Source organism: Mauremys mutica, chromosome 4 (genome assembly GCF_020497125.1).
Source record: "Mauremys mutica isolate MM-2020 ecotype Southern chromosome 4, ASM2049712v1, whole genome shotgun sequence".
Taxonomy (NCBI): Eukaryota; Metazoa; Chordata; order Testudines; family Geoemydidae; genus Mauremys; species Mauremys mutica.
In genome coordinates, this window is record NC_059075.1 from 13,983,725 (window position 1) to 14,008,078 (window position 24,354).

General features: G+C 41.2%; 1 protein-coding gene and 1 non-coding gene across 4 annotated transcripts in view; both read left to right on the top strand.

Moving 5' to 3' along the window:
• Positions 1-24,354, top strand: part of MNAT1 (MNAT1 component of CDK activating kinase) — a 188,868-nt gene that overhangs the window by 82,858 nt on the left and 81,656 nt on the right. The window lies entirely within an intron of this gene.
• On the top strand, positions 19,580-19,684 carry LOC123370561. Its single transcript, XR_006579459.1, has one exon. It is a non-coding gene; the product is annotated as a U6 spliceosomal RNA (small nuclear RNA).

The window sequence follows — 24,354 nt, forward strand, 5'->3', positions numbered from 1 at the left end:
CCTGGCACGTCTGTGTATTTTTATTTTTATAATACTAGTAGTATTTATTAATAGTAATATAGTAGAACACACAGAGACAGTTGTGATCTAAAAATGCTTACCGACTAAGTATGCAAGATAAAGGGTGGGAAAGGAAACTGAGGCACAGAGTGAAATGACTTGCCCAAGGTCATACAGGAGGTCAAAGAACCTGGGCCTCCTGAGTCCCAGACTAATGTCCTGTCCACTGGACCATGCCGCATCTCCTATCATCAATCTTCTCTTTGTATGACAGCGTGAGGGTAGGAATTTTACCCTTTAACTTCTCCGTTTCCTGGCTTTTCTCTGTCTAAATCATGGCAACAATGTTATCTTAACTTGGTCTGAATATTACAAGCATTTAATTCTGGGTGCCATCATCTTGTACTGTAATTAGTTCAAAGTCAGTGTGAGTGACATGCTGTCCTGAAGCAGCAGAAGTCACAGGAAGGAGTAGTCAGATCAAACATTCTCAAATTAATCCTCCTGCCTGGTGGCACAGGATGTTTAGGACACCATTGAAATGCATCACAGTAGTAAATTGAGCATAGCAAGTGTGAGGAAATACACCTCTACCCCGATATAATGTGACCTGATATAACACGAATTCAGATATGATGTGGTAAAGCCGTGCTCCGGGGGGGTGGGGCGGGCTGCACACTCCTGTGGATCAAAGCAAGTTCGATGTAACGCGGTTTCACCTAAAGCGCGGTAAAAAAAATTTTTTTTTGGCTCCCGAGGACAGCGTTGTATCGGGGTAGAGGTGTAATATTCTTGTGGTGTTACCCTCACAACATTATTCTAATTAGAAATAACATTCTTATTTTACGTTTTGTTGGGCTGTGCTTTTAACTTTGACTTAACTAAGGCCAAATTGACTGTACTTAGTTATAGCCTCTGTTGCTTCAGGGTTCAGCAAATGTTCATTGGCTGCTTCTGTTTTCTAGTCTGTGTTTCTTTTATAGTTCATGGACCCAGTATTCAAGATTGTGCTCCAAGTCCAAAAAAAATTCCTCCAAATACTTTTTAATCGTTTGTGTTCCATCAGAGTCTCCCAGATATATGATGACATGTGAATTGGGAGGATTAAAACTAATCCCACCACTTACAGTAGTTTGCCCGTCTACAGATCCAGATAGTTGCATTTTGTGTTTCAAGTACTTGCATCCATTTGTGTGGGCATGTGATTATGTTCATAAATGGTCATTGTTACTAGTTGTCGTCTTTTTTTTTTTCCCCAACGACGTGCTCTTAAAATCTGCCTAAACAGTAAAAGATTCTTTTTTTAGGGAATCAATCCAGTTTCCTTCCTTTGCTGTTCCTTCCAGCTGGTCTATCTTCAGGCAGAAACAGTTCAGACGGATTTGATTTCTTCATGAGATGCATGCCAGGCAGAGTTTATCTCTGTTTTGTTTTTAATCACCATTCTGCTCATGGTGTGTGAATTTCTTGCATGGAGATAGGTAAGGAACACTCCTTTTTATAGTATTTGTTAGCCCCCACTTAGCCCTCAGTCCTGGAAGGTGATGACCACTTTGGCCTCTATCCAGAAAAACACTTAAGTGCATGCTTAATTTTAAGCACCTGAGTAGTCCCGTTGATTCCATTGTTCAAAGTTTAAATACACGCTTAAATGCTTTACTGGATCAGGGCCAAATTGCTCAGCACTTTGCAGGATCGAGTCCTTAAGGAGTTACTATTGTGAAAGCCTCTGAGTGGGGCTTTTGCAAAGCTTTTAGATCACTTAATAAGGTTCCTTTTGTTAATAGTTCATACCTTTGCAGCCATAAAAGCTCTTTCTTCTCCTTCACTTTGAATATACTCCTCCATTAATAATTACCCTCAGTTTTGGGGGAGGGATAGCTCAGTGGTTTGAGCATTGGCCTGCTAAACCCAGGGTTGTGAGTTCAATCCTTGAGGAGGCCACTTAGGGATCTGGGGCAAAAATTGATCCTGCTAGTGAAGGCAGGGGGCTGGACTCGATGACCTTTCAAGGTCCCTTCCAGTTCTAGGAGACTGGTATATCTCCAATTATTACCTTTTTTTTATTACCTTTGTCTGTTATTTAATCAACTAAATAAAAAACAAAACTCTCTGAAGAGGACAAGGGTATCTTGGGATGTTTGTAGAGCATCCTGGGTTACTTCCTTTTCCTCCACTCTCTTTAACTCTAGCTGACTTGGGGGAAAAAAATATTGAGTTATGTGCAAACCTTTTCGTTCAGCACTGAAAGGTGTGTCTGGCTTGTTGTAACACATTTTTGTAGGTTCCCTTTAGCAAAAACACATTGTATGGAGATTATGACTTAACAATTGATATTGGACTAAAGTAATTATGTTGTTGTCTAGATGTTAAACTGTTCCTGTGGGTTAAAAGATTATCTCATTATTCTATAACAACACTGCAGGTAATTGGTTTGAAGACTGCTTCATTTAAATTTAAAGGCTGGTATTTACAGATTAGCTAATAATACAGATTAGTTGACTCTAAAATTTCTTTACACCTCACTATCTTTATTGATACTTAACTTTGAGTCAGTGTCTATTCACTTTTAAGAACTGGATATCTCAGTAAATTTGGGATGGTGTCCTCTGTGAGCCCTTTGCCTGTAATCTAGTATATGAGACATCTATTGTGTTCAAAGTGGTACTGTCTATGAACCCTTTGCCATTAATATATCTAGATTCAATTTACTTTAGTGTGCAACTGAGAACTTGTGACTGGCATTTTCAAGAGAAGAATTCACATCTGTTCAGGCACTAATTTATTACTTGGTGATCATTCCAATCCAGGTAATAGAAACTAATACTCTATGGAGCGGGGAGTGAAGAAATGGTTTGGAAATGTAGATGGCCATTTGATGAACCATCTTAAAACTCTAAGCACTTCATGCAACAGTGCCTAAGAGTTAGTGATCTTTTACATTGAAGTAAGGAATGATTTTCTTTTCCAGTGGCAGATCAAATCATGAGCATTGCTACACAAGTGAATGAGTTTGGAATTTTTGTTGTTGTTGGCATGAGTGAAATAACACAATAGCCCTTTAATAGACAAGATATTCTATCTATTGATTCTTTTCTACCCTTTTTTATTAGAAGGATAACCGGCTAATTTGGTCCTCTATATAATAGGCACTTCAAATATTAATTTAGGCCTTGTCAAGGTTGGGAATTCAGTCCAAATGCAGCAGTCATTGGCCAGCCATCGACTAGATGCACCTATGTGAACCCCAAGTATAGACAAGGAAAATAAAGATTTGCTTCAGTGGAGTTTATGCTAGTTTTAAGCAGGGGTGAGCTTCATCAGAGCAAATACACCCCTGCAACCTCAAAGACAATGACTCTGTGTCTGGAATGGCAGAAAAAAGGAGTAATCTCCCTCATTCCTTTGCACTGGGAGAGGAAGATGGCTGGGGGGTGGGAAGGGAGCATCACCTGGGCTGGTGGGCAGGCCAGTGGGGCTCAGGTGAGCCATAGGTCCCTGTGAACTCAGTAGAGGGATATGAGCCCTGACCTTCCGACTGGAGCCCCAGCTTCCACCGCTGGGATTAGCATAGCACCAGGTTTTTTATTTGCTGTGGGCATCACGCTAGTCACCTTTTTGGGGACTGGGAAAGAATGTTTCCCTCACTGCCCGATTGCCCAGTGTGAAGTCCCCCCCCCCCCCAGTAGCTTTGGGATCCAGTGAGATAAGTGAAGAATTAAGGTTCAAGGTGTCATAATTTAGCAGCTGGCAGGTGTCCAGTTCCATACAGGGTCTGGTTCCCTGATAAACCAGAGTGAGAAGTGGATTTAGGGGAAGGCATCCCCTCAAGAAGCTGGGGGATGGCGTTGGAGCTCCTAGAGTCTGTCAGTGAGGAGACAACTCCATTTCCCCAGCCCCTTAATCATAGAATCATAGAATATCAGGGTTGGAAGGGACCTCAGGAGGTCATCTAGTCCAACCCCCTGCTCAAAGCAGAACCAATCCTCAACTAAATCATCCCAGCCAGGGCTCTGTCAAGCCTGACCTTAAAAACCTCTAAGGAAGGAGATTCCACCACCTCCCTAGGTAACCCATTCCAGTGCTTCACCACCCTCCTAGTGAAAGAGTTTTTCCTAATATCCAAGCTAAACCTCCCCCACTGCAACTTGAGACCATTACTCCTTGTTCTGTCATCTGCTACCACTGAGAACAAGCAAAGGGATGGTGCTGGGGTCTCAGTGACAGGCTAGGTACCAGCAGTGGAGAGGGGTCGGGGCAGAGGGCAGCCTCCCGGTAGGTGGTAACTGTGACAGATATTGCAATCACATGCAATATCTTTGGGGACCATATTGTGATACGTTTATGGATGGTTTGTTATCACTGTGGGCCAGGGATTGTATGCAGGAGGAATGGAGGAAGGGTTACCATAGCTCCTCCAGGAACTAAAAACTGTGTGTGTGGGGGCGTGATTTAAGATGAATCACTCTTGTTTGTAAACTCCTCTGGAGAGGTACCACTCCCTGGGGAGGCTTGCATATACTGGTTCAGACTGAATTTTCCAGAGTAAACTGACACAGGAAGGGCTTTTGGCATAAAGACTGAGTTTAGACTGGCACAGGACTTTTTTTTGATTCAGCAAATGGATGGGACCTTCTCTCCAAGGGGAGCCGAGGAGAGGAGGAGGGCACTGTTGTGGAAGGGTTGGAAAGACTTTGGTTTATCCCGATCCCCTAGTACTGATGAGTGATCTTTGGTAAGCTTTTAGCATGTGTACAGGACACTTTTATTGTTTTCACATGTTTTCTGTGTAATACTTTTACCTTGATGATAAATGCACCCTAAGAATAAAAGTATTTTACTTTGTGAAGGCTGGTTGCTAACTGGTACACATTGTTGCAACCCCGGGAGAAAGGTTAACTACAGGTGCTGGATCCCAGTCAAACCTGCTGGGGCAAGCAGGGTGAGGTGCAAAGGGACTGCAAGCCTAAGCCCCGTCTGGAAGGGGAGACGCAGGTCTCCGCCCAAAAAAGCGGTCAGCTGGGATCCTGAAACCTTAAGTGAGTGCCCTGGAGGAAGGGCGCGGGGGGTGGGGGGTCAAAATTAACCTGTGAGAGTAAGGATTACGGAAGTTAAGATAACATGCACTGTATAAATTATTGCTGGATAGTTTCCAGATGAGTTAATAGTGTTGCGGCCTAATTAAGCCCCATCCCTTGCATCTTGTCTTTCTTCCTGCATGATTGGGATAATTACAGCTGTCCTCCTCTATGCTATTATATATTTATTCGTTATTCCTAGCGCTTATATAGTGCTTTATAAAGAATGTAAGCATCTTTATACCATTTTATCCATGAGGAAACTGAGGCACAGAGCTGCAGTGACTTGTCTCAGGTCACCCAGTAGCAGAGCCAGGAATAGATCCCACCTCTCTTGAGCCCTAGTCCTGTGCTAGGATTTTCCATGCCTGCAACTATTTGAACGTCTGGTCATCAACTACTGAAATGGGGACAAAGCCTTAATGTTCCATTTTGTGTTTCTGTTGAGATGTGGTCCTTTTTTGTAGAGTGTTCAGCTCTTGAAGGAAGCTTTTGTTTACCTTCCAGTGGGATATAACTTTGTCTGTGGGAGTGGGGCAGAGAATATGCAAATTATGACAAGTGTCGAGTGAACATTTATTTAATTTTGGTGTTTCTTGGGCTAAGCCATTTTGAAATGTCTGACATCAATAATTAAATAAATTCCCACTTCCTGAACATTAGCATAGTGTTTACAGGAACCTCTTTGAATCAAATGAGGCTTCTGCAAATATAAAATGTTTGAATATAGATTTATTGTTGCTGTTTGGAACAGAAGGTGACACCTGAATATCATAACTTTCCTCTTTTCTGTTGTCTAGTATTAGGGTTTTCAGAGTTAAATACAGTGTGAGGGTGTTTGTTTTGGAGTTTGTAAATTCATTTATATGGGCCAGTGTGATGGGTTGTGTACCCCGTGCAGGAAATGAAAGGATAATGTGGGACTGAGAGCTTGATCAACCCGACCTGATTGCATCTGAAAGGTGAGCCAGGCACAACTAGAGATAAAACTCAGCTGGGGAAGGAGCTGGCTGGTTAGTATAAAGAACAGAAGTTTGAAGCAGAATGGGGCTGCAGGGAGGAATCATAGAATATCAGGGTTGGAAGAGACCTCAGGAGTTCATCTAGTCCAACCCCTTGCTCAAAGCAGGACCAATCCCCAGACAGATTTTTGCCCCAGATCCCTAAAGGACCTCCTCAAGGATTCAACTCACAACCCTGGGTTTAGCAGGCCAATGCTCAAGAGGAAGGAACTCTCTGGTCATGCTTTGGGACTAGAGAGTGGACAGATTGGCAGGCTCAAGGTGGAAGCCTAGAGGGAGAATTGGCCCTAGCATCATCTCCTGATCAGACAAGTCTCACAGCGCACCAGGAGAGAGATGAAGCAGTCACTGGAAGTGGGGTAGGCTCCAGTGGTAAGCCCTCATAAAAGGGCTTCCCTAGATTTTTAGGGAAGGGGCCTGGGAGGTATTTAGTGGAGGAACAACCAGGGGAACTTGAGGCATGAAAGGCCAAGCCTGTGGAGGATGGAAGATGGTTTAAGTTTGTGCTTTTAGACTCAGTTTTATGTGGGGATTCCAGGGGAGAGCCCTGCAAGTCCTGGCATTGAGAGTAGGATGAACCTAGCGAGCTTCTGAGTAGAAGCAGGGGTGGGTCAGAATAGAGAGACCTTGCCTGCGCACTTACAGTGACCTTGGGCTGGAACCCAGTTATGGGGGGGACGTAGCGGGAGAAGGCCTCAGTTCCCCTACCAGCCACCAGGGAAGGTGGTGTGAAGTCCCCAGATTTAAGGGGATAAGGACACCTTAAACAAAGAATGTGCAAGGCCTAAAGGGCCCAAAGTCGGGAACGAAGACCTGTCGTAAGTACTTTGTTTTATTGGACTTCTGGGGTAACAAAATGGTGATCTATCCAGATGGCCGAGTTACGAGAAGAGGGGGACTGCTGTGGGGCCAAAATGACTGTTAGCAGGTGGCACTGGAGAGGAGAGAGCTTGCGGTGCCACACCCAGCCACGAGCAGGTGCTCCGGCAATGAGTGCACTCTTTGACAGACAGATTTTCAGTCATTGGGCGCTCACAACCCCCTTTTGAAATCAGTGGGATCTTAGGTGCTCAGCACCTTCCCAAATCAGGCTAATAGACCTCAATCTGTCTACTGCAGCCATTTCTAGAGTCTAAAAGTGCAGTCATTGTGTTAGAGTCTTACGATGAACTACTGGCAGATGGAGGAATCTAGAGACCGTTCCGAAGGGCAGTTAATCCTGCATGTGAAAAAACACAGCAGAGATGGAAGACCCAATTGCTGCTGTAGGAACATGAAGTGTTACTGATTTGTCCACTGTGCCAAAGCTGGTAAAAGTGGCTCTCCAGAATGCTTCCTATGGAGCTGTTTTTTAAAGTCGTTGAGCACTTGCAGGTCCCATTAGCTCTGGTTGGAATTCTGGGAGTTCAGCACTGCTTCAGTTGGGCCTTATATTTGTGCTGACTAGTATAAGGAAAAACATGCTGAGAAAAATGTTACCTTATTAGAAACTGCAGAATTGGATGTCATTGCTAACAGCAACAAACACTGCAGTGATCAGGACACCAACTTCAAGAAGCCAGAGAGAAAAGGGAAATTCTGAGCTTCACAACTCAACCCTCATTAAAGAAACAATACATGGGTACAGAATCCATATGTTTTATTATATCTGCAACAACTAAATGGTGGGTTACAATGTGGTACTTCAGGGTTGGCTTCTAAGTATTTTACCATTTGTCTGAAGAGTCCCATGATTTAAATGTTATGTATATCCTATAACATTTTGAAATATGTATCCAGTATGTAGCAACATGCCTGTAGGTTTTAAATATTATGATGGAGGACATTTAGCAACAGTAGACAAAGTTTAGAGGGGGAAAAGTGGCTTTTAAACAAAAAAAAAAGAATGAATAAAGGTTTTGTGAAGGTTCAGGCAGATACATGCATAGCTGCATTTAAATGTTTTGAACTATCTGATTTTTGAAGTGTAAGCCAGATACACACTGTATTTAAAAGCACTCAGTCATCAGATCATATTCCGTATGTGCCAACCTACAGACTAATGTCTAAGATAATTAATTTATGTGATTACGGTATAGCTGCTGATATATCAAAGTGTTTAAACATTAGACGTTTTATGTTGACTTAATGAAGTCCTCCCCCGCCCCAAGGAAAAAAAGGTTAAGTGAAAAAGTATATAAACCACTGCAAATGATATTTATTACCTTATGGTATTTTGCAGTTAACCTAAGAGTGGTTCTAATCTTAAAAGTAACTATAAAAAATGGCATCATGAGGTTCTGCATTTAAATGTTTTGAACTATCTGAACCACACTGTCAGAGTGGTTAAGCACTGGAATAAATTGCCTCAGGAGGTTGTGGATTCTCCATCATTGGGGATTTTAAAGAGTAGGCTGGACAAACACCTGTCAGGGATGGTCTAGATAATACTTAGTCCTGCCTTGAGTGCAGGGGATTCATAGATTCTAGAACTGGAAGGGATCTCGAGAGGTCATCGAGTCCAGTCCCCTGCCCTCATGGCAGGACCAAATACTGTCTAGACCATCCCAGCTAGACATTTATCTAACCTACTCTTAAATATCTCCAGAGATGGAGATTCCACAACCTCCCTAGGCAATTTATTCCAGTGCTTAACCACCCTCACAGTTAGGAACTTCTTCCTAATGTCCAGCCTAAACCTCCCTTGCTGCAGTTTAAGCCCATTGCTTCTTCTATCCTTAGAGGCTAAGGTGAACAGGTTTTCTCCCTCCTCCTGATGACACCCTTTTAGATACCTGAAAACTGCTATCATGTCCCCTCTCAGTCTTCTCTTTTCCAGACTAAAACAAACCCAATTCTTTCAGCCTTCCTTCGTAGGTCATGTTCTCAAGACCTTTACTCATTCTTGTTGCTCTTCTCTGGACCCTCTCCAATTTCTCCACATCCTTCTTGAAATGCGGTGCCCAGAACTGGACACAATACTCCAGTTGAGGCCTAACCTGCGCAGAGTAGAGCGGAAGAATGACTTCTCGTGTCTTGCTCACAACACACCTGTTAATGCATCCCAGAATCACGTTTGCTTTTTTTTGCAACAGCATCACACTGTTGACTCATATTTAGCTTGTGGTCCACTGTAACCCCTAGATCCCTTTCTGCCATACTCCTTCCTAGGCAGTCTTTCCCATTTTGTATGTGTGAAACTGATTTTTCCTTCCTAAGTGGAGCACTTTGCATTTGTCTTTGTTAAACTAGAGACCTCTCGAGGTCCCTTCCGTTCTATGATTCTATGATTTTCACTACCTCACTTTGTTTCCATGTCAAAAGTGGTGTTTTACGAATATAAAGATTTCCCCTCCCCCCCGGCCATGCAAACTTAGCCTGGACTCATAAAGTTGAGCTGTTCAGTTTATCCCTCACTAGTACTGTAATATGATAAGGATCTGGTAGTCCAAATACACCTATGCAAGCCTGCTAAAAACACCCGGCCTGATTCTCCTTTACAATTGTGCACATTTATAGTGCACTGGCAGTGTAAATTATATTTACGCCCACTTTAAGGCCCCTTAACGCTGCCAAAGTGGTATTTGTTTATATACATATATTAGTATGTATATGGGCCAATGAGTTGGCACATCGGTAATGACTGGAACTTAGTAAACAAAACTCTTAACACACTCATTTAGTTACAGTTGGCTCTGTAGGAGTGAAAAACAATAAAATGTATATTTGTTTCACCAAAGTCAGTGGGCCTACCTGTAAAGGGACACAAGGAGTAGATCTGCTGAGAGAGAAGATGCCAGGTGTACTGTCACTTTTTTCAGAAGAGAGCTGTACTCTTGAATCTATTGTATTTAGCTGACAAAGCAGTGTATGCCATGCTTGTCTTGGCCACTGGACAATAGGCCTCAGTTGTATAGGCCATTGATGCTAATGGCACTACTCAGGTGAGTAAAGTGAGCAGGATTTGGCCTTGTGTTTATTAAATTATTGAGCAGAAATGTCAGATTAGCCATAGTTGCAGCCACCCCACTGGTTTCCCAGGAAGAGCAGCTCACTGTAGAGATGGACAAAATCTATTTATAAAACATTTTCAGGAGACGCAAATATTTTCTGGGAGAAAATCTATCCAAAATAGATTGCAGGATAATTTGAAAATGCCATCCACTAATTCTAAAGTATCATTCATCACAGGATGACTGCAGTTCATAGATTTTTAGTTCCTAGCATTTAAAGCCAGAAGGGACTGTGTAGTCTGACCACCTCCATAACACAGGTATAACAGTATTCCCAACCTGTGGGAGGGCTTGACTGGGATTTGAACACAGGAGCTCTTGCAAGTTGAGTTGATCTACAGAATTGCCTTGTTGTAACTTTTGGATCTAATGAATTTTATAAAGCTACCACTACAATGAACTAAAGATGTTCCTAGTTCCTTTTACTGATGCAGATTAATCTACATGAACTATGTTTTCAATTGCTTTGGAAAATATTTAAAAAATTTTAAGTCCCAATTGTACAAGTGGATTGGCATGGGTGGACCTGTGTGGAGACTCGTTAACCCATGTGCCTGCTCCATTAAAGTTATCTTGCACTGTCTGATTTCAGGATTGTTCTCTTGCATTCCAGTTAGAAAGGGGAAAAAAAAAAAAGATCCTGAAAAGTGTAAAATGGTAGACCTCCTAAAATGGTGTGTGGATGCCTGGCAGCAGGGAATACCAAGTAGCTTTGCCACCCGGGCCCCTGATAATCCCCTAGGAATGCTCTCTGCTGGACAGGCAGCGTAATCTGGGGAAAGGGCACTAGACTGGGAGTCAGGAGACCTGGGATCTATTCTCAACTGTGCTGACTTGCTTTGTGATCATATTCAACTCACTTCATTTCTGTTCCTCAGCCTCCTCAACTGTAAGGTCGAGGTGTCGATAAAGGTTGGGATGTCGATACTTGCTTTCTTCTGCAAAACACTTTAACATCAGTGGGGCTGTGAGCATTACTCGTAATTATTTTAGCCAATAGACACAGGACTGTACAAATACTTTCATTTATCATGCAAAAGGTCTATAAATCAGTCTTGCAAAATTACGAAGAACACTTCCTGGCCAAGGCATAAAACCTCCTAAAATCACACCATATTTGTATTATTTTACTTAACAGGGGCAACCTAAACCAGTGCAGGGCAGATTTAAACTGATGTAATGGCGTCAATAAAAAAAGTTACACCCAATTTAGTTAAAATGGTGCAACTTTGTATGTAGACCATGGGGCAGATCCTCATTGCTCCATTGACTTCAAGCTCCATATTAATTTACATACCTAAGGATCTGTCCCCAGGCCTTATGTATTAAGAGGCTGTTGGTTTTAAACAAAATAAGAGTGCCCTGTCCATGCAGAATTGCACTGGTTTAACGAAAGTGGTTTGAAATCACGTGTTAGATTAAACTGGTGCAACTGTCTCATGTGGACAAACCCTTAGTGTCTGGAAGGGGACCAAGGAACTCCCAGCCAGAGTAGTTGTATAGAAGTGCATGGCAGGCTGGAGGCTTGTCTACAGTTTTTATGTCATATAACAATATCAGTTTAGAAATTATTATTCTTAGTGATACAACCCCTTGGTGTGCCCACTTTTAGTTATACCAGTATAGTTATGGTAGTGACTAGCCCTTAAGAAAACGTAATTTAAATCAGTCTGAGATAAAGAACTGGATCATCTCATTACTAAGTCTCCTAACCATGAAAATGTCATTGATTTTGCTCTGTTCCTTGAGTAGGTGTTACTGTGAGCAATAGGGAGAGATCTGACTGAAAGAAAGAAGGTGGCTGGGAGAAAAATCTCCAAAAACAGCTGGCAGGGAAATAAAGAATAATAAAAATTTTCTCAGTCATTGTTTGCTTTGGAAAGATCATGCTTTAAGCACATGGAAATACTTTACACATTGAGGAGTGCTGACTTCCTACATGCCTTATGAAGGAACAGCAAATCATTCATATAATGTAAACAGATTATAGATTATTCCAATATAACTTTTTCCGTGCTGCTGTCTTTTTAATAAATCTGTACTTTACTTTAGATACCATATTTTGGCCATAAGGTACATAAATCATCACCATTAAAATTAATAAACTGTTCTTAATCTACATAAGCATGCAAAATATAAATGAGCTATTTTATTGGTGCAGAATGTTGCTAAATGTTGCTGCTTGCGGTACCACCCTGTATTCCTAAAGGGTAAGCATACCAAAAAGAAAGGCAAGTTAGTCAATGGCAAGTTACTTAGTAAATACATCTTTTCCATAAGTGGGAAGATGGTCCTGTTTGTCCCACTCTCAAGTGATTTGTAAATATCCAACCCCGGATATCCTGGTGATAGATATAAAAAGCTAGACAGTCAGAACCTCTATATTCAGAGTTAGAGTTTTGAGCAGTAGAAGAATACTTTAACAACTTGATCGACAGCTTTGATGCTGAAACTGAGGAGCAAACTGAGGAGCTTGGAACTGATTATTACAGTGGGAGTTTTTTCAGAGTAAAGAGAGAGCACACAAACTGGATATAAGTGGAATCGTATAAACTGGAGTCTCACAAACTGGAAGAAATAATCTAAAATGTAGTAATAGTAATGTTTTAATTGTTCCACAAACAGGAAAACTTTCTTCCTCTGATATCAGCCTGATATCTTCATGGCTGTGTTTATGCTGATCACAATAAATGTGGAATGTGATCATAGGCTGATAAAAGCAAGAGTAAAAGACAAAAGCTCATTTAAAGAAAGAGGCTTTTGACTTGCTCTAGAAACAATGGAATAAATTCAACACCTTTAAGGGAGGCTCAAATGCAAAAGAATTAATGAGGTTTGACTTTGGCCTGGTCTACACTGGGGGCGGTCGATGTAAAATACGCAACTTCAACTACGGGAATAGTGTAGCTGAAGTAGATGTATCTTATTTCGACTTACCTCCTGTCCTCACGGCGTGGGATCGACGGACGCAGCTTCCCCCATCGACTCCACTTCCACCTCTTGCTCTGGTGGAGTTCCGGAGTCGACAGCAGAGCGATCACGGATCAATTTTATTGCGTCTAGATGAGACGCGATAAATCGATCCCCAATAGAGCGATTGCTACCCGCCGATCCGGCGGGTAGTGTGGACGTACCCTTTGGGTACGTCTGATCGATCTACTGGGGATCGATTTTATCGCGTCTCATCTAGACGCAATAAAATTGATCCGTGATCGCTCTGCTGTTGACTCCGGAACTCCACCGCAGCGAGAGGTGGAAGCGGAGTCGATGGGGGAGTGGCAGCGGTCGACTTGCCTCCGTCCTTATGGCCAGGTAAATCGACCTAAGATACACTGACTTCAGCTACTCTGTTCGCATAGCTGAAGTTGCGTATCTTACATCGACACCCCACCCCACCCCCCGCCCAGTGTAGATCTGGCCTTTGAGTGTCAGTATGTCGTCATCAGTCCCTTTTTACTTAATGTTGCCCACACAGACATAACCTGCTGCATCTTGTCTCCAAGTCTCTTGATCTGATGATGCTGACTGAAGTCAGTTGCCTGACATTTCTATTTCATCCTCTTCTTGCTTACTTGAGAGAGGTCTGGCCACCTTGACTGATTTGGCTGGGAAGGGAGAATTGGCAAAGAGGTATGCAATTGCCTTTAAGTTAGCCTTTCAGCTGCACTGCATCCAATTTTGAGGGAGCTGCCCAGTAGGCCAACAGCCCTAGAGAAAGCCATGCTTTCAGCACAATAAGAAGATCAAGGGCATTTGTCTGTCTGTGTATGAATCTTCATTCCAGTTACCTGAAGCTTTGATTTGGCCGAGTGGTAGAGAGTACTGCTTTTATGAGCTGCCTCTTTAGACATTTCCTGTTGGTAGCCACAAGTTGCTACTTTGCTCTTGAATGTCATTTGCACCTTGTCCATAAAATGCTGCATCACTTGACGGAAGTTTCAAGCTTTGTATTGTACAGCGGTAAGTTTGGTGGCATTCTAAGCTCCTCTTTCAACTGCTGAGAGTTCCTTCTGCTGGCTGTTTCTCCATTTCTTTTTAATAGCCTTGTTCATGAGGTCTCCTAAAGATGTTGTTGTTTTTTCAACGGACAGGGTGAGATTTTTACCTAAGTGGCTTTCTATTTCCACAAAGTATCATTTCACACTGGTGCTCCTAAGTCCCTTCATTTGAACATTGAGGGGTTTGTAAATGTGAAAGACTTCAGTTGAGGTTCAAGCTTAAATTTAATAGTTCCCTTCAAATTTCCCTAGTCCGTGGAATAACACAGGGAAATTTCTATCTTGCATTAGTCTCAATGATGACTTTCATGGGTTCTAGTCTTGTGACCAGGCTCAAAATATTGATAGTCAGGTGGTTTTGGAGCTGCTTTAAATGTCTCTCTCCCTCTACTCGCATGCATACACCAGGTTTACCCTGGTTAGCATATATCTTAATAGAGCTAGGAATGCTTTTTCTTCTTCTGGACCCTAGTGAACTTGAACCTCTTCCACTGTTGTAAAGGATATACAGGTTGCAGTACAGCACTTTTATGCATCTGACGAAGTGGGTATTCACCCACAAAAGCTTATGCTCCAATACATCTGTTAGTCTATAAGGTGGCACAGGACTTTTTGTTGCTTTTTACAGATCCAGACTAACACGGCTTCCCCTCTGATACTTTGATGTTTGTTTGTTACAGGTAACATCTTTTGGTAGATATTTCAGTTTATGAGGAGGGAATTTGTAGCACCTTGTTCAGAGACCTCTGATTTGTTAATCTTTTTTCCTCTTTAATCCTAATTTTAGGCCTAAATTAGAGTGTGTGTGTGTGTGTGTGTGTGTGTGTGTGTGTGTGTGTGTGTATAATAACAGAAAATAGGTAAAAGCAGCAGCGTCCTGTGACACCTTATAGACTAGCTGTATATCTAAGAGTTTCAAAGGAGTTAGACTCTTATTATCACTTTTTTAAATAAAAAGTTTGGGACTAAAAAAAAAATTAAATGCGTTTCAAAAGGGAAGCAGGTGTCTACGTATTCAGTATTCCCCCAGCTGTATTCTTTGTGTTCAAAAACATCACAGTGGAAGTTTTTATTGTTGATCCAAGAGACAATGTTCTGTACCAAAGAAACCTAAATAATAGTGTTCCTGAAGATGTTTGTTCAGGTGCCAAGGGCAGGCAAAGGGAACATTGTTTTAGGCAATCTGCATTGGACATCAAAAGGTGAATTCCTTATATGTGCCCAGCCTAGATTCAAAAAGTCAGTCAAGGTGTAGCTAGAAAGGAATATTGACAGTATTGGCTGCTCATGAAAGAGAAGTCCCCCTTATTAAGGGTAAAAATCTTCATCTGTGAAAGTTTAGTGGCTTATCTATATTTCGATCAGCTCTCTTTTAAGTAAATAAACGTAGATAGGAACTATACCTAAGCATGCAGTGAAGTTTAAACTTTTTTTTTTTAATTTTACTCTATTTTCCTGTGTGTATAAACCCAGTGCCTGTACATAGATTCTAGTATTTATGGGATGTGTGAGGCCTTGGTATGATTTGTGACATATTCTGTTGTATGTCAGCTGAGGAACATCTATTAAAAATCCTGTCTGCCTCAAGTCTGAGTTGGGGCTTAGAGAGAGAATAGTACTCATTGTAATCCTTTAAGCAGGCTCTGCCTTAAATATAAAAGTTTTTAAAATGTTAGGGAGACAAGAAAGACTAAGTGAGCCAAAGCAGGTGAGTGCTATGTTATGGACAGGAGATGGAAGTTCAGAGGTCACATATGGAAAATTTGTCTATATTTGAAGAACAGGAAGCTGAACTCTGCAGCATGTGCAGTAATTGGTAAGAAGTAAAGCAATGGACCATCAACTTGCTGGAAGTGTTGCTGTGAGAATACTAATCCAGATATTGTTCTCAGATAGTGAAGTAGACCCTGAAGGAGATGGAAGAAGGTAGAAAGTCCATTGTGCGTGGCTTTTTCTTAACTTCAAGAATGACTTGTACATTGCTGTCAAACTAGGGGAAAGTATCTAGTAGGGTCCCTTGAATCAGTCCTGGGTCTGGTACTATTTAATATTTAATTATATAAGATGATATTGCTATATTGGATAATAGAGTAGAGAATATGCTTATAAAATTGGTGGCTTTCACCAAGCTCAGAGGGGATGCAAGCACTTCGGAGTACAGGTTAGAATTCAAAATGATCTTGAAAGATTGGAGAAGTGATCTGAAATCAATTGAGGGGAGGGATAGCTCAGTGGTTTGAGCATTGGCCTGCTAAACCCAGGGTTGTGAGTTCAATCCTTGAGGGTTCCGTTTAGGGAACTGGGGTAAAAATCTGTCTGGGGATTGGTCCTGCTTTGAGCAGGGGGTTGGACTAGATGACCTCCTGAGGTCCCTTCCAACCTTGATACTCTATGATCTAAGATGAAATTCAATAAAGACAAGTGCAAAGTACTGCATTTAGGAAGGAAAAATCAAATGCACAGCTACAAAATGGGGACTATGGCAGAAAAGGATCGGTGGGGGGTTATACTGGATCACCAACTGAATGAATCAACAATATGATGCAGTTGCAAAACAGGCTATCGTTCTGGAGTGTATTAACAGGAGTGTTTGTAAGATATGAGAGGTTACTGTCCCTCTCTATTTGGCATGGTAAGGCCTCAGCTGGAGTACTATGTCCAGTTTTGGGCAACACACTTCCAGAAGGACATGGACAAATTGGAGAGAGTCTGGAGGAGAGCTACAAAAATGGTAAAAGGTTTAGAAAACCTGACCTATGAGGAAAGGTTACAAAAATTAGGCACATTTTTCTTTTTGAGAAAAGAAGACTGAGGGGGAGCCTAATTAGTCTTCAAATACATTAAGGGCTGTTACGAAGAGGAAGGTGTTCAATTGTTCTCCATGTCCACTGAAGGTAGGACAAGAAGTAATGAGCTTAATCTGCAGCAAAAGGAGATTTATCTTACATATTAGGGGAAAAACTTTCTACCTATAAGGAGAAGTAAAGACTGGAATAAGTTACCAAGTGAGGTTGCGGAATCCCCCTCATTGGAGACTTTTAAGAACAATAGACAGATATTTGATGGGGATGGGCCTAGGTTTATTTGGTCCTGCCTTGGCACATGGGGCTGGACTTGATGACCTCCTGAGGTCCCTTCCAGCCCTACATTTCTTTGATTCTATGATTTTAATGTGGTGGGTGTAGGAGTGTTGAAAATGCTGGGAGAGGATGGTGGAGACAGGCCTAGCCCTCCTGTCTTTACTTTGTGTGTGAGTGTGTAAACAAACTCTTTATGGTCTGTGCATAATATGTATAGTATACTATGTGGTGTCATATTTATGTAACACCCTTGGAATAGCTATGGCTTACTGCAGAATAAGTGTCTAACAGCACAATCAGTGTATGCTTTTATACCTGCTGGATTGTGTAGGCATTTTCTAAATATTTTTGATTTGGTATTTTCAGGTAGGCTGAGGCCCATCCTCCCTATTTGAGCCCTTGGAGATGGGGGGTGGGGGGACTAATAAATACCCTGCCCCTCTCTTTAGTATCCCTGTCCCAAAGTATAGGAGGGGAATCATGCAAACACGATTCCTTCCATGGCTGCCGGAGTCAATTCTCAAGTCAATGTGACCAGTATTGTTACTGAGATCTGCTGACAGATCTAAATGGATCGATGTGGACATATGACCCTTTCCATCATTAAGCTATTGTTTGCCCCAGATAGCAATGCAGTGTGTGTGTGTGTGTATACACATGTAGGTGTGCCCATGTTTTCAGTATAAACATATGCCACATACACGCTAAGTTTCTATATGATTTGCAGCTCAGGATGCTTTTCAGCAAGGCTTGACGATGGATCAGCTTTCAAATCCTAAAGCATTTTTTACTTTACTTTTCCATTAGAGTAGAAATTCTTGTACTTAAGGACCTGATTCTGATCCCATTAGGAATCCCTGGCAGAACTTCCACTGCTTTCATTGGGGGAATCTGGAGGAAGCTCTGTGTGGGAATTCTTGGTGTGATTTTTTGTGCCCCTCCATACCTCATTTTATAGGTTAAGGGGAAACAGGGCTTTAACCCCCAAATTGGCCCACAGAAAAGATCACGACACATACCCCTATGTATCTGTCCATCTTATGTTATTCCTGGCCACCTTCCTGGCAGGGTTGCTCCTTCAGAGACAAAATACCAGGGACTCTTTTTTTTTGGTTGCTGCTTCACCCAGATGCCGAAGGGAGATGCTGTTTTAAAGATCATTGTTTTTTGGTGGTGGTGACTCGGGGGCTGGAGTCTCCATAGGACCAAAGTGGGGATGTCTTGTCTTGTTCACTCCTCCCCCTGACCTGTCCAGTCTTCACCCGTTCCCTAGCATGGACCCCACTTGCCTCTTTGGGGGTCAGCAGGAGAGCGGAGAGTGCTCTGTAAGCAAGGAGTCTTGGAGCTCGTAGACTCTCCCTATCCCCAGGGGAAATCTATCTCAATTCAAGAGGTTTTAAAATCTGTTCTGCATGGTAAAAAAAAAAAAAAAAAAAAATGTAATGGCCTGGTCTAAATACCAGTTCGGCTACATTGGTTTTTAACCCCATTTAAGTCAAACTAGTAACTTATGCCTTACAAGCCCTGCATGGTGAATCTCTGATATCATTGGACTGTTGTTTATCTTATTCAGAGGTTTTGGGAATGTGTTTATAAATAGGCCTACATGGAACAATTTTGTTATCCATTGTTTTGGCCATTCCAAAGAACTGCGGCCCTGTCCTTTTTTATATGTATTTATTTAGAAGGACATGAGAACATGACAGTCGCAGTTTTATAAAAATTGTATTGCCTTCTGTGGGAAGAGCCCTCACTCAGAGCTCAAACTGGGCTGGTATGGTATAGTGGTATCTATGGCAGTATGCCACACCAGCCACCTGTCTACAACCTGCAGACCACCTCTGTTCTGTGCCCTAGCCTGGGAGGTTTGGAAGTCCTAGAAAGGGCCCTGCTCTGGGCAGCAGGAGACTGCCTGGGATGGGAGTGGAGGGACCCTAAAGAAGGAAAACCTGGGATGCAGTGGACTATCACAGCATATGAGCTTCAGCGGACATCCCACACCCACCAGAGGAGTCCCACAGGGGACCTGGGAGTTCATATGAAAAATAGCAAGATGGGCCTGGGAAGCAAGGAAAGAGAGGGATGGGGGAAGAGGAGAGGAAACAGAAGAAAAGGAAAAAAACTAATATGAGGAAAACGGAATGGAGTGGGGGAAATGGGGGAAAGCAATAAAAGTCAGTGCCTTTTTATATATGTGTACTGCTAAGTCTTACCCATTAGGTACTCTACTGTATTGCATTTTGGTGGCAGAAGTGGGGGAGCTGAAATGGCAGGAAAGGGCCTCTTTGTACTCTGGAGGAGAGGAGAATATTTGTGCCAGACATGGCCTGTGTGTGTGTCAGAAGCATACCAGTTTTTTATTTTTCCAATTTGAGCATTGCCCTCATGCATTTTCAATTGCCTGTGACAGCTTGCCTCGGCAGCACATATACTAAAATTGGAACGATACAGAGAAGATTAGCATTGCCCCTGCACAAGGATGACAGCTGATGTTGAGAGAGTGAGGGAACTTTTCACAGGAATTCAGTTTAGATAAGGGAATATTCACCTGAATCAACATATTTCAGTTTTGTTAATGCTGACACTGATTATCTGATAAGCTAGTTTGAACCTGATTCTCAGACCAGAATACTACTGTGTCTGCATTAGTTTGTTCTTTTATTTACCCCTATAAGAAAAGTTTTGGTGATAGATCAATTAGCAAATCCTAAAGAATGAATGTGAATTGTGTAAAGAGAACGAGGAGTACTTGTGGCACCTTAGAGACTAACACATTTATTTGAGCATAAGCTTTCGTGGGCTAAAACCCACTTAATCGGATGCATGCAGTGGAAAATATAGTAGGAATATATATATAATATATTTTTTTCATGTTCTCTGTGTGTGTATATATGTTCATGTTCTCTGTGTGTGTGTGTGTGTACACACACACACAACATGAAAAAATGGGGGTTGCCATACCAACTCTAACGAGACTAGTCAATTAAGGTGGGCTATTATCAGCAGGAGAAAAAAACCTTTTGTAGTGGTAATCAGAATGGCCCTATATATCTTCCTGCTGTATTTTCCACTGCATAGAATATCAGGGTTGGAAGGGACCTCAGGAGATCATCTAGTCCAACCCCCTGCTCAAAGCAGGACCAATCCCCAGACAGATTTTTGCCCCAGATTCCTAAATGGCCCCCTCAAGGATTGAACTCACAACCCTGGATTTAGCAGGTCAATTCTCACACCACTGAGCTATCCCTTCTCCGCCCATGCATCTGATGAAGTGGGTTTTAGCCCAAATAAATTTGTTAGCCTCTAAGGTGCCACGAGGACTCCTCGTTCTTTTTGCTGATACCGACTACCACTCTGAAACCTGTGAAGAGTGTGATTGATTAAATGTTTTGAAGAGTTCTTTGAAATCATAGAATCCTCCGCTCGCCTAAGGTTTTATTTACATTCTTGAAAAGAACTGTATTTTTGGTTCAGATAATCTCAACTTGGTAGCTGCTCTTCTCTATGTAGTGACAACCATCAATATTCCATGGAATGACTTTGAAAGTGAATTTTTAAATATTTTTCACATCCTGAAAGATTTCCAATTAACAGACAATAGATAGTACAAGTTGATATGCTTTTAATTATTGTTTTATTGTCAGTGTATTATCTATGAAGACCATCAAATATCCTGTAACAACTCCATGGCATCACAAAAATAATTAATGGACCCTTTTAGGGCAATATGTGCTGTTATAACAACAACATGGAATAATACTTCAGTGTAGGAACTGAAGGCTTACTAGAAAAAGCTAATCCCTAGTGTATAGTAACAGGAAATACTATTATTACTTAGTAATAATAAAAGAACACCTTAGCGCACAGGCTTTTTCTGTTTTGTTTCTAGTTTTTGCTAAATGAAGAACGACCCTTAAAATGACATACAATCGGTGATAAATAAGAAACCCTTGTGTAATTATCTGTTTATTTAAAAGCCTTTAGAGGTTGTGAAAGATTAAGCTTAGATATATGGGAAGGATGAATGTTGTGCAATAATGCCCCTTCGTTCCCCTTTCATAATAAATCTCAGCAGAGTATTCATCTGAAGGGCTGGATGCCAAAAAGAACAGGTTTGACTTGTCTGTAAGGATTTACACTACAGTAAAATGCACAACTGCTTTTGCAGAGGTCATTGTGAAGGTCACAGAGCTAGCATGCCCTGCTGAATGGGAGCAATCTATTAAAAACAGTGAAAGAGATTGTACTGCGTGAAATCAATATCTAAAACGTAACATGAAATGCATCCAGAGTTTGGAATCATCAGAACATATGAACTCAAATGTGTATGCCACTTTGCAAAAATGCTACTGATCTTTTTTTCTTTTAAGTTTGCAACTAGTATCCACTACAGAATTTAACTCTTGTATCCAAATGAAAGTCATTATTAAGCTTGTAATAGTCATTCTTTTTTTTCTTTCTTTTTTTAAAAATTGCTTACATTATATTGACATTTTTAATTATTATTTGTTTCAGCATGTTTTCTTTGGCCAATTAGTACAAAGAAATTCCAGCAAAAGATTATAATGGATTTAGCAAAATGGAACTTGGATACTTTTTTTTGAGTTCGGGTTGAGTTTGAGCATGGGCTTTACTGTCTCTTTAAATAAAAAGTGGTGATCATTTCAAATGGCAAACAGCCATTGGTGGGGTTTAGTGCAGAGATTAATTAGTAAACTTTGGAATGTGCTACAGCAAATGCATCTGATTGGCAATAGCATGTGGAGCAGCAACTGGTGGAAAGTCAGAGCTCCTGACAGGCACAGTTATTTCCAAAAAGGCTTAAGAGTTCTGGAACGCATTATTCTTTATATGGATCTGTATTTATTGCATCAAATCAATATGTTTTTCTGCATTATTCAGTTACTTATAAAGTTTATATATAGTTGTTTTAAAACTTGGCATGCATTATATTGTTAAAAATGCATAACTGACATACAGTATGCAAATGTATTTGATTGTTTTTGTAACTAGTTACATACCATCAACACACAACTACATCCCCAAACATTAATTTACAAAGGCTTGTGGTTTGTCTGCATTGCATTTTGCAGTTTCTCCCTTTTGCAGCCAAATGTTAAGCTTGCAGCCACATGTTGAAACATGATCTGTTCAAAAAGACATTAAAACATAATTAAAACTAATCAAATTTATATTGTAGTAGACCACTTTTTAGAAGCACAGTCTTCATAATATTAAAAAGGCTGCTGCCATGAATGCCTGCATAGTGGGCTCTAGCCCACGATAGCTTATGCCCAAATGCATGTTAGTCTCTAAGGTGCCCCAAGGACTCCTCGTTGTTTTTGCTGATACAGACTAACGTGGCTACCACTCTGAAACCTGAACACTTCTATTTCACATTAAAAAAAAATAAATTATTGCACGATTTAAAGTTTGCTTAATTTTTCCTTGCAATTATGTTTTAATTTAGGCAGAATATAAATATTTCAGATTGAAATTGGTGGTCTAGAAACAGGATGAGAAGCAGTTTAGTAATCAGTAAAATACAAGATTATTATTTAATCCATTTGATACAAGCTAAGGCCTTGATCCTATAAAGATTTGTGCATGTACATATTTAGTGGGACTCCTCATAGTGTGTGAAATTAAATGTGTAAGTCTTTGCAAGATGGGGGTTCAAATTCTAAGATTAGAATAATTAGTACAATAAACATATACTCCTTACAAAACAGTTAGAAATCCTATATTTTTTTAAGAGTTTCCATTAGAGTTTAAAATTAAAGCTACTAACCTAATATCAGAATTATTCTATTAAATATATGCAAGAAAGTCTCCCACTGACTTCAATGAGCATTTGATCAGGACCTGTGTTCCTTACATCACAGCAAACTGAAAACAGACTTTCTTCTTACTTTAAACGTCCCAGATATTGAGCCACACTCTGCCTTTCCATGCTGATGTAATGCTCCTGTTGCAGAAAAATAATAATGTCAAGTAACATTAAAGAACTGACCTAAAGTGAGCCCAACCAAGGGCTCAGTCCACTCTGGCCCTGACCCAGCAAAGCAATTTGGGCTTGGAGTCAGTGGGAGTACTTGCATATTACAAATGAAGCATGCGCTTAACCCCTCCCCGTTGTTTCTGAGCCCTTATAGCCCAGCTACCCAGAGCGTGCAATAAGACTATAGCGCGTGCTAGGGCATAGTATTGGTGGTGGTTGGACAAAGTGGCTGCCTTCGGTAGGGTTGAACATTTTGGCACTTAGAGGGGACCTAAAAGAGCTGAGTTTCCAATTGTCCAGGTGCTGATGGTCTCTCCTGACATCTGTTCCTGCAATTCCTCGCTGCCAACAGCATTGGGTTTACTGCTATAAGTGAACCCATTGGGATGGATGGGCTCATGCAAGACCGTAAGCAGTAGGCATTGTAGTAAGTAGCATAGTATAGTAAGTAAGTTCTGATCCAGAAGAATGATTAGGCTTATAATTTAGTCCTATTAACCTTAGTGAAACCGATTGTGTGCTTAAAGTGAGGTAAGTGCTTCCATGCTTTGCTGGATTGAGGCCTAAGGCCTTGATCCTACAAAGACTCAAGCACATGCTTAACTTTCTTCACTTGGAATAGTTCCATTGTTTTCAATAGGGCTACTCATAATGTTAAGCACATGTGTAAGTCTGTGCAGGATTGAGGGCATTAGTTGAGTTGGTTAGACCGTTCTGCAGAGGCGTCCGGGCAGTTCCTGTTAGTTCACATAATTTATAATTTGTACTAAAAAAAAAAAGTCTCGCTCCCCATATCTCATCCAAAATAGCCGAGCACTGTGCTCAACTCTCATATTTCTGAGATTTGGTTATTTCTCACAAAATATATTCCAGTACATCTGAGTACAGAGCATTATAAATAATTAAAACCAAACTGTACCTGTCAAAGGAAATGAATACAGGTACATTTTGTGTGTGTGTGGTGCATTATCCTGGCTTTTTGGATTGTTTGTTCACTAATTGACAAAATTGAGTAATTCTCAATGGGTCTGCCAGTCATGTGCGAACTAGAGAGGTGCTAGTCTATTACTTGGAGGTCGCCTCTTAATATTGATTTAAAAATAAAATACTAACCTTTAAACAAAGGACCTGATTCACTTTCTCTCTTGGAGTAGAGGGTACACCAGCATATGCCCTCTGTAAG